The sequence below is a fragment of the Protopterus annectens genome, chromosome 17.part0 (genome assembly GCF_019279795.1).
Source record: "Protopterus annectens isolate FY-2018-M chromosome 17.part0, PAN1.0, whole genome shotgun sequence".
Classification (NCBI taxonomy): domain Eukaryota; kingdom Metazoa; phylum Chordata; order Ceratodontiformes; family Protopteridae; genus Protopterus; species Protopterus annectens.
This window is the reverse complement of record NC_056751.1, coordinates 546,498,789-546,512,788: the sequence shown is the minus strand read 5'-3', so window position 1 is coordinate 546,512,788 and position 14,000 is coordinate 546,498,789.

Below are 14,000 nucleotides of genomic sequence, written 5' to 3'. Positions count from 1 at the left end.
ACTCATGCACACGCACACGACACAGACACTCTCACAGACACACTCACAGACACTCTCACAGACACTCACACAGACACACATGAACGCAGGTAATGTAAGAATATAAAATGGACACAAAATGAAAACAGTAACCTAAAATCTCTAGCTACTGCAAATATGTTAATTGAAAAGATAAAACTACACAGTCTACATGTCCATAATGAAATATTAACATGGTTTCATGTTTTGGCTAACCTTTGTTTGGTATTGTTAACAACACTTATATATGATTACTATAGTTTTCAATGAGAACCATTGTTTCTTTAATAGAACAAAAACTTATAAAGACCACAGAAAACAGTCTTATACCCGTTCCTTCACATATCTGAGGTCAAAACAACATAAGCCATGGTACTCTTACTTGTCAGTGTTAAGAACAAGCAACCTAAATTCACACACCTGGCATATATCAATGGCTGCAAGTACCTCTTCTTTCAGATATTTTGTATGAACTTACAGAAAAATCCTGTCAGTGTTGGCACCAATGCATTTGTTGAAAAAATACCAATCATTATTTATTTGATGTCCAAATGTCCAACATAAAGCACCCTTCCACCTCCTCCCAGTTCTTCCTACATGAGTATGAGTGAGACACATTTGTTTCCTGTCCAGGATGATAGCCCTATGGTCCACTCATTCCCTGAGTGAAGTGCGAGCCTTATCAGTCTGTTCATTCCCTGGGATGTGAGAGCTGCCACTCAGGCAGTGACCATCCTGTAGTCTTATAAGTCCACCTCTTTAGACCAAATAGTTTCCTACAGCGGTTGGCAACTGCTGTATATGCTCCCTGTTCTAGAGTGGTCCTGTGTATGCTCCTGTTCTAGTGTGGTCCAGTGTATGCTTCCCCAGGGATCTGCAAGCCTCCTTGGCTAACATGTAGCCCTCAGTCACACTTATTCAATTACTACACATGTTAAAGGTTGAGCTTGGGGTGATCACATGGTTGTTACTCGTATCATGTGACCCTAATAGAGGGTATTTTAAAGCATGGAATGTGTTTAATGCTATTGTCTGATGAAGTTCAAATATGTTACTTGGACGAAAGTGCTTACAGTAAATTTCCTGGTGTGTGTACTTGGGTCTATATTTTTTCCTTTGTTTGCTTGGTTTCTCAATAACTACTTCTGACATTCCACAGCAGGAAGTGCAGCATGTCATGCAGCCCCTATCCCTACAGGATGGACAGGATGGACTAGTTGGCACTGGTCACTGGGCAACTTCAACTACCCAAACATAGACTGGGAGCATTACTCTAGCTCCAACACCCTAGCCCAAAGGTTCCTAGAATTTATAAACTCATATGCTATGGAACAACTTGTTACCACTCCCACAAGAGGGGAAAACATACTGGACCTGATCATCACCAACATGGGGACACTATGCTCCAGACCAGAAGTGTATCCCTCACTGGTAAGATCAGACCATAAACTAATCTCACTGGATATTCACATCCCGACCCCACCCCCTGCCCAGAAAACCACAGTGAAAAACTTTTCTAAAGCAAATTTCACACGCCTCAAAACCGAGGCAAAATCCTTCAAAGCCCCCAGGCCTGTGGAAAATACGGCCCAGACCACAGAATCCTTTATAAACGCATACTATGAACACCTTCAGGAATGCATGGATCATGCAATCCCAAATAAAACCAAGACCCAATCCTCCAAAGGCAGACGTCCTGTCTGGTGGACCCCAGCCATAAACAAGCTATACAATAGAAGGAGGAAGCTACTACATGATAGAGCAAAATCCCAAAATGGGAAGGCATCTCTGATCAGTATTAGCAAAAAACTACGGGCACTCATAAAATCGTCTAAGGCCAGCTTCGAGAGAAAAATTGCACAGGGCACTAAGGATAATCACAAGGCTTTCTTTAGTTATGTTAGGAACCAGGGTGGGAATTCCCAGATATGCTCAGAATTAGTCCAAAATGACAAAAAAATACACCAAGCCCACAGACATTGCCAACATCCTAGCTGACAGGTTCAGTGCAAACTTTCCCCCCTCTCCCCACCAAAAGGGCAAATATCTATCCCAACAGAGTGCTGCCCCCCTGACATCTCAGATGCTCAGGTAAGAGCCGCCCTCTCCAAAGCAAAAAACACAGCATCAATGGGACCAGATGGTGTCCGGGGCTGTGTCCTACATGAACTCCAAGAAGAGCTAAACCCAAACATAAAACTACTGTTCAATCTTAGCCTTACTACAGGATATGTACCCAAAGAGTGGCGTACAGCAACAGTGGTCCCTCTTCACAAAGGTGGTGTCTCAACGGATCCTGGAAACTATCACCCATAAGCCTGACTAGCTTGGTCTGCAAAGCTATGGAAAGGATCATCATGGACCTCATAAATAAAGATATTGGGGACCTACAGACACTGGATCCTACCCAGTTTGGCTTTGTTAAGGGCAGATCCTGCCTCTTAAACCTGGTCAATTTCTTTGAAACAGTCACCAAGGCCATTGACGAGGGGAAGGTGGTCCACACAGCCTACCTGGACCTCGCAAAAGCCTTCGATACAATACCCCACTCGGGCATTATAGATAAGCTCACCAGCTTAAATATAAACCCCTATGTCACTACATGGGTTGCAAACTGGCTCAAGGACAGAACCCACATGGTTAGAATTGCTGGAGCCATGTCAGACTCCAAACCAGTTACAAGTGGCGTCACACAAGGCTCAGTCCTGGGACCTCTCTTGTTCGGTATATATTTCTCAAGGTACAGGCCAACACGGAAGGACTGTGGCTGACCAAGTTCACAGATGACTGCAAACTGGGTGCCATAATCAACTCTCCAGCCGACACAAGCATCCTCCAAAAGGGCCTCATAGAAACAGACAACTGGTGCCAGAGCCATGGCCTCAAGCTAAACGCCAAAAGTGTATAGTCATCCCTTTGGCAAAAACAAAGTGCCCACAAATTACCACATAGGTGGTAATCCATTAAGTACAGAAGAAGTCATTAGGGACCTGGGGACCCAAGTTGATAGCAATCTCTCATTTGACAACCACGTGGCCAAAGTGGTTAGAAAAACATTTTATATAGCCCACCTAATCATGAAGGGATTCACATCTAGATCAGGGAGGTCATCGTGCCTCTTTACTCATCCCTCATCAGGCCCATAATTGAGTACAATGCCCCTTTTGGGATGTACCTTACCAGACACCTGCAGCAACTGGAAAGACCCCAAAAGTACCTCACCAAGAGGATCAAAGGGCTCAAACAGATGCCATATGCTGCCCGGTTAAAGAAACTCCAGCTCTACTCAGTGGCATACCGCCTGCTCAGAGGCGATCTGTGCCTGATGTATAAAGCCATGTCCAACCCGGAATTAATGGACATGCTGCACCTCAGAAAATCCAAATCCCATCGAGCTACGCTCGAGAGACTTGAACCTCAGCACTGAAATAAATCGGACATGCTGGAGGGACAGATTCATAACCCAGAGGCTCCCTTCACTCTGGAATAAAATCCCAGTCCAGGTTAGGCAGAGCCCCACATTGACTCTCTTCAAGAGGAATCTTGATGAGTGGATGGGAGATCGTAGGTTTACCCCGGCTATCACTTCTGTGTCACTGTTAGACAGAGGCACAGTATACTAACCTCAAAAAAAGGCATAGCAAAATTAATTTAAAATGGGTGGCGAAAGCCAAACACACTCTGGCTAGGCTTATAAATGCCCTAGGGCAGATAGCCTAGTATGAACCTATGAACCTATGAACCTCCTGAGGAGACACAGCAGCATTCAGTTTGCTGCAGCCATTCTCACACATTCATCGGTTCATTGGCAGTTACCAGGCAAATGATCAGGAAGGTAATTTGCAGATGAGCTACTGCAAATCCCACTGCTTGCTACTCTTTTCTATGTAGGCTTGTGTGACAAGATCGGGGATGTATTTTTCAGTTATCTATCCATTCATCTAGGCGGCATTTGAAGAGGGTGAGAAAATTACTTTTTTAATAGTAGGAAGAGTGTGTTCAACAGGACAGGAATTATTTGATGGCGGTATCAGTGCCAGTAGGTCTGGTGCATGTTAAGGTGAAGGTTAAGCCATCAGTAAAGATGTTCATGGTGTTGCTGGTTTTGCAATTATGAAGGATGCTACTCAGAATTTTTATATTAATGATAAAACTGTTGTGCAATGTTACCACATGTCCTGTCTTACACTGACAGGATCATAGATTAGTAGTAGGCTAACTGCCCTTATGGGCCATTTTAAGCTTAGCCAATTAAGGCCCGCATGAGAATCAAACCCTGCTCCTTGTGTCTGTAAGGTAAGCACCTTAACCATTATTCCAAGCTCCCAGTGATGATATCAACTTCATAGTCAGTATGTCTGACAGTACATTGCCCACAAGAATGACACCACTGTGAAATTGTTCATAATTAACCTGAATTTTATCTACCACATGATAGCAACCTATGCACCATCCACTTTATAGTAATACAAGCTCTCTGTGGTAATTCTGTCTCTACTCCCTACAATCATAACACTCTTGGTGGAACATGGTACAGTAGTACTCAAGGAGCAAAACTTGTCCTGGAGATAAAAATCATCATAAACAGAAATAGAAATCACACTCCAACCATGGTGCAGGCTGCACTCTTGAAAACCTCTAACATAGTCATGATTAGCACTTTGAGGGGCTCCTAATCAGATGAGGGCAAAATTGGTAACAAAATTCCAGGCAGTTAAATTAATTATTATTTTGATAAAGCCTTTCCAACAGTCAGAGAGTCCAGAGTGCACAAATACAGCTTATCCACTATGTCGAAGAGTACAGTCAGTTCACAAATGTAGAGATCTCCCAAGGCATGCATTCAGATTTCATCCAGGAGATCTCATCAGCCTTGTAAATAGAAAAAAATATTATTCAGAGCAAACGTATCGACAAGTAGATCAGAGTGGCACCATAAAGCTTTCTGGCAGTCCTTCTAAATTCAGGAGTTCAAACTCAAATGATGGCTCACATTGAACTAGGTGGATGGACTGTAGATAGTTTGGGGTCAGAATATTGACTGAGTTGACTGAGGCTTGGTTTTAAACTCAGCCAACTCACTAGGACTACTACATAGAATTCTCTTGGACTTGAATTATAATTACCAGAAGATTCAACCAGCCTTTCTACTCTTCCTTATTGTTACTGGTGATTATACTCAATCTCTTCCTCAGCTGCAATAAGAAGAGAAAAGACAATTCTTGTTTACCTGTATTTGCAATTTGTATTCCATGACTCTCTCTCTCTCTCTCTCTCTCTCTCTATATATATCTATATATATATATATATATATATATATATATATATATATATGGTTTACTATGGTTTGTGCAAACGACATTCTGTCGGCAGCACTGCTGCTGAAAATCAGAATGTCGTGCACAAAACGTAAATGTATGGGATAGTACAACACACTTATGCAAATGCTGTAGTGCATTCGCATAAGTGTATTTGACTATCTACATGGAGATTTCGGTACAGTGGGGATTGATAATTCATTCATATCCCCACTGTAGTGCGATCCCGGAGTTAGAATATATTAGTAGGGGGTGTGTGGGGGGTCCAGGGGGGCTTGCCCCCTGCAGAAACATGATTTGTCATATAGGAGTCTGATTTACATCAGTTCCTATACGGCTATCATGTGATGGTTTCAGCCACAATGTCGACTCAAATTTGTCGATCATTTTGTTCAACATTGTGGCAGGTCGGAATGTGTGTTTTTGGGTTTCCTATTCGTTGTTTCAAATGGCAAATGCTTTACTGTTCAAACAAACAATAGTAAATCATATATATATATATATATATATATATATATATATATATATATATATATACACACATTCTTGTCAAAGCAATAGCTTCTTTTTTTTCTTTTTTCTTTACTCTTTTATATGCATAGCTGTATGAATTTGTATAACACTGTGCCAATATTCCATCATACAAGAGAAACATAAATGTATGAAATGTGTGTAGAATGTTGTTTTCAAAATACAATGCTTTTTTCAGGTATAACTTAATTGCAAACACAGAAGTGTAGCAATTCATGGACCTTTACATTTCCTTTGCTGTATAAATGTATCTGATTTGATAGGTAATGCAGAAGTAATACCCAGTATTTCTCAGTAAAGTTTGTGCTGGTCATTCGCTTGGTGAAGGAATCATCATCCCACCTCACTCAACGTCCTCTCTAACTAGGGTGTGGTGTCTCAGATTTCAGCCATGATATACATGCAGGTAGAAATACTTTTGAACAAACAACTGTGTAAAGCAGCTGTTTTAGTTAGATCTCTATGGCCTACACAAAACCGGCTTCATGAAATGAAATTATTAAGTCACATTATACAACTGTAATAAATTTTAATATGTAATTGTAATTTTACTTTCATTATTTATAAATCTATTAACAAATACTTTCTTTTGTGACCCAGTACATAATTTATAAAGCTACATATAAAGGTTTGTAATGAACATATGCCACATTTGCATTATATTATGAAACTTTAACATATTGCATATATCCATTTTTTTAAAAAGATGCGTATATGATTACAAACATGTTTATGATTTCCTCTGTATTTCATAATAGTGTTACAAATAATATTTTTAGATGGACATATCTTTCTCAGAAAAGCATAGAACTCTGACCTTCTCACCATTACCTGGTCCACCCACTCAGCCAGCTGGTCAGCCCTAAGCGTCTGCAACATATCAAAGGGGTGATGACGATGCTGTCTCAAATTATACCTATAAGGGTTGACAGATGGTTTCCCAACTCCTGCCAAATACCTATTTTTTTCCAAATAATATGGTGAGTGCACACCTTAACCTTTTCCAGTCAGAATCATTGAGAGGGTGGAGCATGAGTGTTTCCTTCTCAGACCAGCATGGAGTGCGGCATTGTGCCTTTACAGGTGATAACATCACTCAAAGTGACAGAATGAGGAAAGTATTCTGAGGAATGTATTAATAAGGGTTAGAGCCATTCCCTATGGGGTGTGGCAGCACTCTAAGCAAACTCAGAGACTAGCAGGGGTGCTACATCAGCAGGTTCGGTTTAACCAAAACTGCTTTGTCATGTACATTTTTTTTCTTAAAGGAAACCAGTTACCTTTCCATTCAGTGCTCATTGTTAATATTATTTTTTGTACCGTAGCACCAATATGTCACATGTAGGACAGCAGAATTTTTTTTTGGGGGGGGGGTAAAATAAATGACATTTTGTGTGTTATTTTTAAGTGTTAGGAACTTATGATTTGTTTGAGGTGCTTGGGTTTGACACATACAATTGGATGGGCAGGGAATACAATTCATATTGCTGCAAACTTCACATTCAGATGACTCCATGTTTTTTTTTTAACCACATTCTGATTTTGGTTAGTCTAGGGCCGTTTGCATGTTCCAGCAGCAAGCATGGGACAGCTGTAGACAGCAAAGCCGTCTGCAGCATATCCATATCAGTTAATGTGCATTCATGTTACTTTGGCTGCACCCTCATGACCATTGAAAAAACGAACTTTGCTGATTAATCTTGGGACACATTTGCGTTCTACTATGATTCACAGAAATTAATGTAAACTACCCAATTTTCATATAATATGTGCAACTGGATTATGAATTTTTATCACTAAGTTGAGCATTCTGATATTAATTTCCAAGTAGCCAAAATAGGTGGCAAATGCATTAGGATAATGCAGACTTATTAAAATAAGGAAATATTAAAAAAAAATTATTTAATAAGAAAATGTTATAATTTAATATAACATATATTCCATTACTGAGCTGAATCATATTTAATGAATTTACATACATGCATATTGTGATAGCAATGACTATTTGCTGAATTTATGTCATTTGAAAGTTGAGTTTCACAACAGCAACAGTGGAAATGATTACTGATGATAGGGAGTGATCATTACTATATAATTTACTGGTTGTGCACACATGGGTATAAATACAGTAGTTTACTATCGAAGTTCTGCAGTGCTAAGTATATTAATAAGCATGTCTGATGAATTGAGATTTTTGGAGTGACACTGATGAGTAAAAAATGGCAACACTAAGAGTGCATGACAAAGCAGAGGGTAGGACAAGGATGTTTTTTCTGACAAAAGTTTTTTTATTCATGACCTGAATGAACTGTAAGTAATATATTACAATTTTACATCTCTGTATTGAGATTTCTGTATGTAATTATATGGTTTATATTAAGTAACTGTTTGATTTAACATGGGTGGCAGGAAGACTTGAACAGTGTTTTGTGGTTTAAAAGCTGATTACATCCAAACGTTATGGTCACACTTTTTAATTGTGGCCTTTTTTTGCACATGTAGTAATGATGGAAAATGGTGCTGTGGTAGCATTGTTGCCTCACAGCTAGACGTGGCACATTCGATTCTCAGTTAGAGCGTCTTCTGTGTGTCGACATGCGTGAATGGACGTTCCTTTGTTGAAGGTTGTGCATTAGGCCTGGGAAGCCAGCACGTAAAAATCTACTGCTAATCATTAGAGGACTGGAGTTCCGCTGTGGCGACCCCTAACCGGGAAAAGCCGAAAGACAGTTTTTAGTAATGATGGAAAATAAGGGATCAAAGCAGAGAAAGGATAGATGACCCCAGCCATTAAGATAATCGTGTCCTCATGGCAGGGCTTAGGACACATGGGAAACTTCTTTTGTATAAAGGGGGCCCAGACAAGCTTAGAGGAATAAGGCCTGGAGTCAAGTATTTATTGACATTAATGCAGTGCGTGACAGAAATCAAACATTGGCACAGTGCAAGAAAAGGCCAAATGATATGGTAGCACATTCTAGAATCATGGCTAGGCAAAATGCAATTTCCAGTACTATTACATGGAGGGGGCCTCTGAATCTTATTCAGTTAACACCAGATGAGGAATACCTTCTATCCATTCATGGGGATGACTATGACACAAAAGAGGGTGGAACAGGAATATTTAAGGGTGGTGTGGACACTGCTGCATATTACCAATGTCTGCAGCAGCAGCAACACTCATCTGCTCATGCAGGTTGGTTTAAAACCAGTGGCAGGTTACGTCAGCATTCTTCTTCACCTAGTAGAACCTCACATTCGAGGTCATGATCATGGTCATGCAGTACTGTCAGATCAGTGTCAGCAGGATCACCTGCATTAAGAAGGTAATGACATCAGATCAACTCGCCATCCGGATCTCATGATTGCCCCTCTTCAAAATCACTTGCACCATTACCTAACCTAGCTATGGTAGATCTGTATGACTTATTTGATCTTGAACTACTGTGAATCAGCTTCAAAGACACAGCTATATGTTTAACTGGAATAGGCGGTCCAAGTTTGTAAATATGTGCATTTCGTCCATGTAAAACTAGTATGTACACCTTCAATGAAAGGCAGAAAAAACTGAATACTATGTGGATTACCATTCCTACAGGTGGAAGTTACCAGCAACATAATAGCAGCAATGCACAGACATTTTTAGGAGAAATATGTAATAAGCAAATGACAGATTTAAATGAGTACCCCTCTATGTAAACTTACACAGCTGCCACTTCACCCTCCCCACTGCACAAATTATGATAGTTTTTATGTTTCTGATGTCAGACATTATTGTGTATGGCAGCATAAAATTAATCTGTTGTACAGTACCACAGAATAAACTAATCTAGTTTTGCAGTATCACAGAATAATCTAAGAAGAAATGGCATAATATAAAAAAGCAGTGCAATACATTTTCCTTAAATTTGAAATGCATTAATTCAGGAAATATTTCACTGTTGACAATATTCATTATGTTTGTATACATATGTAAGCAGCACAGCATAACTTATTCATCAAAGCAGGCAAAAATGTGATTTATTTTTTAATATGATGCCTTACAACAATGAATAAGAGTCAGTGAGCAGTCAGGCATGACTTGAAGTAACAATAAAATGAGTAACTTTTCTAAGGATAACAAAAAATATATTTTAAGATGAGAGAGAATGTCAGATTTACAGTGATAGCAGATCATGCACCACACAACATAGCCAACAAGATCTTTATTCTAAAATCTTGAAATTTTCAATACAACCGTTTCCCTTTTCAGATCATAATTCCCTGTTGTTAACAACACACTTGGAATAGTTATTACTTCAAAGATTCCTTCATATATCATAAAAATTAAAGACTTTAAATCTTGGATAACTTCTGAACTTCAGCTTTTCTTAGAGATTAATTATAAACCTGAAGCAAACACAGTTATGGTTTGGGATTCTCTTAAGGCCTATCTATATGATAAAACCATTAGCTGATACAAAAATGCAATTAAAGAATGGGACTCAGAGTTACAGCAACTTCAAAATCAAATATTATCTTTTAAATCTAATAAAAACTTAATTGCTACAGATAATAAGAAGAACATAGAAGAAGCAGATAAGAAATGCAATGAAATATTATCCCATAAAACTAGTTTAGCTATGGAAAAACTGAAATTAAATTCTTATGCTACCTCTCCTAAGCATCTTCATAATCTATCTATGAAAGTTAAGATACAGTCAAAAATTAATAACATTGATAGCATCTTTCATGAAGGGAAAAGGAAAAAAAGTCTCAGACAAATAAAACAGATAAAACACATAGAGAGATTTTTGGTTTATGGGAAAATAATAACCTATTTTGTTGTTTGCAATGTATTGAAAACCAGCAAGCTTTGAACACACAAAGTATATTCTAAACCTATGGCCTATCCCCTAATGACTGGTTGGTTCTTCAGAGTGTTACAGCATATACTAAGGATCTGTGTAGAATAATACATAACTAATCATTCAAAACCGTACCAAAAATTATAAACTGGATTTTTGGAATTCTATATAATAATATCAATTTTAAGAATTAATTATCATATCTATTTGCAGTGGTGATGGACAGGTTGACAGATGAGATTAGACAGGAGGTCCCGTGGACTATGATGTTTGCAGATGACATTGTGATCTGTAGTTAGAGTAGGGACTAGGTTGAGGAGACCCTGGAGAGGTGGAGATATGCTTTAGAGAGGAGAGGAATGAAGGTCAGCATGGCTAAAACAGAATATATGTGTGTAAATGAGAGGGAGGGTAGAGGAATGGTGAGGATGCAGGGAGTAGAGTTGGTAAAGGTGGATGAGTTTAAGTACTTGGGATCAACAGTTCAGAGTAATGGTGAGTGTGGAAGAGAGGTGAAGAAGAGAGTACAGGCAGGGTGAAATGGGTGGTGAAGAGTGTCAGGAGTGATTTGTGACAGACAGGTACCAATAAGACCAGCTATGTTATATGGGTTGGAGACGGCAGCATTGACGAAAAGGCAGGAGTCAGAGCTGGATGTGGCAGAGTTAAAGATGTTAAGATTTGCACTGGGTGTGATTAGGATGGACAAGATTAGGCATCAGTATATTAGAGGGTCAGCTCAGGTTGGACAGTTTGGAGACAAAGCAAGAGGCGAGATTGTGTTGGTTTGGACATGTACTGAGGAGGGATGCTGGGTATATTGGGAAAAGGATGCTAAGGATGGAGCTGCCAGGTAAGAGGAAAAGAGGAAGGCCTAAGATAAGGTTTATGGATGTGGTGAGAGAGGACATGCAGGAGGTTGGTATGAAAGAGCATTATGCAGAGGACAGGAAGAAATGGAAACAGATGATCCGCTGTGGCGACCCCTAATGGGAACAGCCGAAAGAAGATGATGATGATGATATAACACTTTAATTGTCTATAAGATAGCTCCTAAAGATTCTTACTGGCAATACCTAACTAAAGGGTTTCAAGTATCATTATCAATGGAAGATAAAACAAACATTTTATTTTCAGTTAAACTAACTTCTTACTCACAATTCTGGAGGATTTTTCATTGGAAATTTCTACACAGATCCTTTCTGACACCTGAAAAACTCTCAAAAATGAACCCTTCAAACAGCAAGTTATGTTGGAGATGTCATCTGTCCACTAATGCTGACTGGTCTCATATTTTTTATGACTGTACTAATATTAAACCATACTGGAATGAGATTAACACATTTCTTCTAGCTATCTATACTGATATATTTGTTTTGACAAAGTCTTTAATTTTATTGAATGTTGTTAATAGTAATAATATGAAGAAAGATGACCTGTATTTGTTGTGGACAATGTTAGCAATAGCCAGAAAATGTATAACTAGAAGATGGAACTCTAATGCAGCGCCCACGATGGAGAAATTCCTATCATCACTGAAGAAATGCATACTAATGGAGAAAATAACTAAAGAGTTAAGAACTTTTCCTAAGCCATTGGTTAATAGTCCATGGAGGAAAGTTTTGAATTTGATTGATACCCTACAGATGGAACCAAACTCTTCCTAACTATCATAGTTTATATATTAACTTATTATTTAACTACAAATGTTTTTATCTGAATACTTTTTGTCAGGCTGAATGTAAATAGTTATTGGATGCTATGAATGTACTAAATTATTGTGTTATTTCATCAAAATAAAAATCAATTGCGTAAAAAAAACAACATAGCCCACAAGTATGACTGCATACATCAATTATCCTCTATGTGTTTTTTGCAATAAAGGAAACACTAACCTGAATGTCATGGTCATAGCCATCCTCTCCCCATTCTCCAAACTTCTTGAAAAATGCATCCACCTGCAGCTCTTGACATTCCTTACCAAACACCAGCTACTCTCTCCTACCCAACACAGCTTCCGCCCAGGACACAGTACCAACTCCACCCTTCTCTCTTTCTTACATTCTGTCAGTTTAGCCCCTGACTCTGGTAATATGGTATCCTCTATTCTGCTGGACTTATCTAAAGCTTTTGATACCATCTCCCATACCCACCTACTAAACCATCTCTCTAATCTCAACCTCTCCCAAAAAACTCTTTCATGGTTCTCCAGCTATCTTTCTTACAGGTCCCAAGCCATGAAATGGGGCCAGGCTACCTCCAATTTCCTTCCTACCCCCACTGGAGTACCCCAAGGTTCCATACTTGCCCCATTGCTATTCAATATCTTTATTAATGGCTTCCACAAAGCCATACCTAATACCAAAAGTGTGCAATATGCTGGCGATTCCACTTTGATCTGCTATGCCACTAACCTAACAGAGCTCCAATTTCTGACACAAACTGCCTTCTCAACCACTGAAAAATGGATGCTCCAAAATCACCTCTCACACTAAATGCCAAAAAACTAAGATTGTTCTATTCTCTCCCTCAAAATCCTCCCCTCTTGATAAAAACTCACTTCAAATTACCAGCCTTAACAACTCCACTATCGAGATCGTAACCTCTGCCAAACTTCTTGGTGTCACCATTGATGATCACCTAAAATTTAACACTCATATCCAGCTAAACATCAAGAAAACACACTTAACCTTGGCCTACTTTACAGAAACAACCACATCCTCTCTCCTACCACCAGAACTAACTCTCGCCACAAACTATCTCCTTCCCTCTCTACTGTATGGCACTCCTCTGCTCACTAATTTATCTTCCGCACTAAGTTCCAAACTGGATGTATGTTACAACAAAATCTCCAGATTCGTCACCATTGCCAAATCCTCCTCTTATCACTGCACCTCCCTTCACTCATTAAACTGGTTTGAACTTGACTTTCTCCAAATCACCACAGCCCACAAATTATTGTTCCAACCCACTAACTGCCCTGCACTATCCAATATACTACAACCATATACCCCCCTCAGATCCCTTAGATCTACCCACCAAAACCTGATTACCGTTCAAAAACCCAACCGCCCAGCTGGTCAGCTTCTGTTATCCTTTTCCCTAGCTAAAAAATGAAGTGCTCTGCCCTCCACACTGAGGACCTGTGGCAACCTTAATAACTTTAAAACTCAACTTCATTCTACCTCTATCTAAACTGGAAATGCAACTGTGCTCTTCAGCCCATACCTCTCAAGCTCTCCTCCCCCTTTACTCTAGATAACCTTCTTACCTTCCTAACCTCGCT